The sequence below is a fragment of the Etheostoma spectabile genome, unplaced genomic scaffold, assembly GCF_008692095.1.
Source record: "Etheostoma spectabile isolate EspeVRDwgs_2016 unplaced genomic scaffold, UIUC_Espe_1.0 scaffold517, whole genome shotgun sequence".
Taxonomy (NCBI): Eukaryota; Metazoa; Chordata; class Actinopteri; order Perciformes; family Percidae; genus Etheostoma; species Etheostoma spectabile.
The window spans coordinates 239,342-243,756 of record NW_022605625.1 but is presented as its reverse complement, the minus strand read 5'-3'; the positions used below and the strand labels follow the sequence as shown (position 1 = coordinate 243,756).

General features: G+C 45.1%; 1 protein-coding gene across 1 annotated transcript in view; it reads left to right on the top strand.

The window, feature by feature from the left end:
• Positions 1–4,415, top strand: part of LOC116686866 (AFG3-like protein 1) — a 54,589-nt gene that overhangs the window by 32,613 nt on the left and 17,561 nt on the right.

The following is a 4,415-nucleotide window of genomic DNA, read 5'->3' as shown; positions in this document are numbered from 1 at the left end:
CTGAGGCTTTACTCAATCTGCAATGGAAAACGGACGCAGAATGGGCCGAGGCGAGCCGTTACCAGCAGTGGAAAAACGCCATTTGTTTTTGTTGTTGTTTTCTTTTAACCTTTTTATTTAACCAAGAATTCCCTCGAGATTGAAATCTCTTTTCCGAGGGAGACCTGGCCGAGACGGCACACCGGTTAATATTTAAATAGAAATACAGCATAATCACAGTCACAATCGCACATGGAGGAAAGGAACAGGTCACATGTGGCAGTTGCATTTTTGAGTTACACGGCATTTTAACATGGCCTTAAATTCATTTAATGGGACTATAGCTCATTTAGATGGAGCACGTTTTGCAAGTTATTCCAGGACCGTGGAGCGAAGTAGCTCTGTAAAACTTGTGATCTGCATCATGGTAAGTTCCCTTTTTGTTAAAGTGTAGTTTTTAGATTTTTGTCTTCTTTTGGCCCTGATTTTCATAGCATTTAAAAATAAAATAAACGTCAAAAGGGGAAAAAGGGCAGGGGAAAAAAAATCTATAAAAGCGTTGGATAACGTGACCGAGAAGAATGAGATTTGGGTAATTTGGATGGATTTTCTGCATTTTTGCCTTTGCTGTTTCCCTGGAAACAGATATGATGAATAAAAAGTTGATTCTGGGGGAAAGGATCGATTTTTTTGTTGTTGATTTTTTTATATTTAAAATTGACGCAAAAAGCAACATCCCAATACATTGGATTTGGGGGGGGGTGTTTTCCCTTGGAGGCTGCTGTTGGTCCATACAGGCCTAATCACGTAAACCAGTGGGTTATTGGGACAGGAGTCTACTACTTCAATTAAGTGTTCATAGTCATCCAATCATAACAACGTGGTATGATTTACGGACAGGCAGGTCTAGACCACACCTAGTAATTATAAGACCCAACACATTCCAGTTATTTCCCCCGAGTAAAAGCCACTGTGCGAGGAAAAACCTCCTTTTAGGATAGAACCCGCGACAGAACAGGCTCATTGTAGAGCGGAGTCTGACGGGGCTGGTTGGGGGGTGTTGGTTTAAACACGGCAATATATAGCACAATAAACATAATGAACTAGGACAGAAAGTATTGTAGTAGTTCAGAGTAGCACAGGCGTAGCAGGGCACTGCAGGGTGGCGCAGCAGGGCACTGCAGGGTGACAGCATCGGGTGAAGTTGGGCACGAAGGCGTACCAGGCGTAGCAGCACCAGGGTAAGAGGCACTGCAAGGGTGCGCAAATGGCTGGCAGAGCACCCTGCAGAGGTGCCGCATCGAAGTGGCAGAGCACGCAGGGTGGCAGCAGGGCACTTGCAGGCGCAGCAGGCACTGCAGGGTGCAACGCGGTGCAGCAGGGGTTCAGCAAAACTTTTTGTGCAGCAGGCACATGCAGGGTGCACGGTGTGCAGCAGTGCACTGCGGGTTACAGCAGGGTGCAACAGGGCAACTGCAGGGAGTGTAGCAGGACACAGCAGTCCGTGCAAGTCGGGGGCGAGCAGTGATGCCTAGGAGCCCTCCAGAGGGCGCTGCGAAGGGGGCAGCCGGGGTGCAGTCAGGGGGAGCATAGCGTTCTCAGGGCGTAGCAGGGTCAAACAACTGCGGGGGTGCTAGCGGGCACTGCAGGTGCATAATTCCATGACATTGACTATTCCAGTCTGTGATTAATCATCAAGAATGCCATTTCCCCCTTTTAATTTAGTCCTCATAATTGGGGGCCTAATTTCTTTCTGCTTTCTAACTCAAACATAGGTATAATTTTCTATAAATGTAGGTTGTGTCCATAAACTCAAAAAATACGTAAAACTGATAGTTATAAGTGTGCAGTGTGTTTAAACCGTCAAAGAAAGTGCAAACAGTGGAAAAAAAAACATCAAAAGTTGTGAAAAACAGGGACAAAAATGGAGAGAAAAAGTAAAAACATTGATAGGAAGCATTAATTTTTTGGCCGTGAAGGACAACACAGAGGTTTAAGCAGAACTATCTTTAGATTGTGTGTGTCTCCGATGACCGACACTCGCCACGTCTGCAACGAGCGGGCTGATCGCCGCCCGGCACCTGAACACGGCACGTCGCCGGGAAACATATCGACAGGCCATACGACCGGTCATGGGAGGTGTGCAAGAGTGTGCGCGTACTTAAGCTAAGGCAAGGCAGTTTATACTTTAAGAGACATTTCAGCAACGGGGCATTCAAAAGTGGCTTTACCAAAATCAGTTAAACGATAAACACCAGTGACACACAGTTTTAAAAATCATAAGCATTTAGAATACTCGGTAAAAACATGAATAGACTGTTTACAAAAAACAAAACAAAAAAAACATAGGGACACATAAACCAAGAATAAAAGTTGCAGTGCAGCATACGAAATTTTAAAGCAATGAGCATCATTTAATGAAAGGCAGCATCAAAAAGAAAGGTCTTCAACCTTGATTTAAAAGAACTGAGAAAACTTAAAACAACATCTCTTTTGGCGGTTTTCCACTGCGTGGTATCTTCGACTCTCCGACTCTAACTCCGCCTTTTTTTGGTTTTCCATTACGAAAAAAAGTCCCTGGGTACCTGCTACCGGTACTTTTTGTTGTACTACCTCAGTCCGAGTTACAAGCGAGCCGAAGGCATTCCTCAAAGGTGGACGTGGGAACCTGAAGTACCTGCTGGCTTGGTCGGAGAGGAAATCGAATCCTTATACTGCGTTGTGCAAAACAAGAGTGCGGAGTTGTGTCCAGCACAAACGGGACATTTAAAAAAAACAAATCTAGCCCACAACCGACAGCTTATCCACTCTCCATGCCTATCTCTCACTTTTCAACGTTCGGGCTTAACTAGCGCTTCATGTGTTTCCAATATTGCACACTGTTACTTTAAAAAAAACAGACAAAATATAAGAAGGTTTTTATTTAGCTTTTCAAGTAGCGCATCGGAACCCTCCGTACTTCCCGTCTTCTTCCTCTGCAACCCTGGGACGTGTCCCCCCCCACCCCCCCCCCCACCCCCCCCCCCCCCTGGCTCTGGCCGTCCCCAATGCATCCATTGTCATTACGACTTTCCGTGACTCTCATCAGAGTAGTACGAAGCCAGCGGGTTAATCACCCGGTTCGGACGTCGCCCACCAGACGGATCCTGCGCGTGAATCCTGAAACACACAACAGTTCGCACAGCACACATGTTGGTGTGTAATCGTGGTTGGCGTAAAGTTCCATGTACTTAATAGCGTCTAGTAAAAATACTGACTGCGACGCTGAACACCGCAAGATGTTAGCTAACGGTTACCAGAAAACGTAACTCACCTTTTGTGTCCGAACAAGGAACGCCTAGTCGAACGTCTGAAATCCGTCAGTAACTTCCCAAACTCTGTTTTTAATTTCATGGTGATTTTTGTTGACTTAGCCTCTGCCGTTCGCTTTGAAACAAAACATTTCGTTCTGGCCGCGCGAGTAACGACAGTGCTGCTGTGAGTCGCGCTTGAAATACGTAATCAACGCGTTGACTATGAGTGACCAGCCACGCTGAGGTTTTACTCATCTGCCAATGGAAAACGGACCGCAGAATGGGCCGAGGGAAGCCGTTTACACAGCAGTGGAAAAACGCCACATTGTTTTTGTATGTTGGTTTTTCTTTTTAAACCTTTTTATTTAACCAGAATTCCCATCGAGACATTGAAATCTCTTTGCCGAGGGAGACTGCGGCCGAGACGGCACAACGCGTTAATATTTAATAGAAAATACAGCATATCACAGTCCAATCGACACATGAGGGGGAAAGGAAAGGTCCAATGTGGTCGTTGGATTTTTTGAAGTTTACCGGCATTTTAACATGCGCCTAAATTCATATTAAAGGATACTATAGCTCACTTTAGATGGTCTGGCGTTTTGAAATTATTCCCGGACCGTGGAGGCGAAGTAGCTCATGATAACTTGTGATCTGCATGCATGGTAAGTCCCTTTTTGTTTTAAAGTGTAGTATTTTAGATTTTGTCTCTTTGGCCCTGATTTCATAGCATTAAAATCAAATAACGTCAAAAGGGGGGAAAAGGGGCAGGGGAAAAAAAAAAAATCTACAAAAGCGTTGGAGTAACGTGACGGAGACGAACATGAGTTTGGGTTAATTTGTGGCATGATTTCTAAGCTTTTGCCTGTTGCCTGTTTCCTGGAAACAGACTATGATGAATAAAAGTGATTCGTGGGGGAAAGGATCGTCTTTTTTTTGGGGGGGGGGGGGAATGGGATTTTTTTATATTTAAAATTGACGGCAAAAAGCAACCATAATCCCAATACATTGGATTGGGGGGGGGGGTCTCTAGACCACAGTGGATGTGTCTGTGTGGTTAATTCTTATCTTTCAGTTTGGAATGTGACTGAGAGTTTTACGACCCTCAGTTCAGGACTTGAAGAGTAAAAGATCAGTGGACGT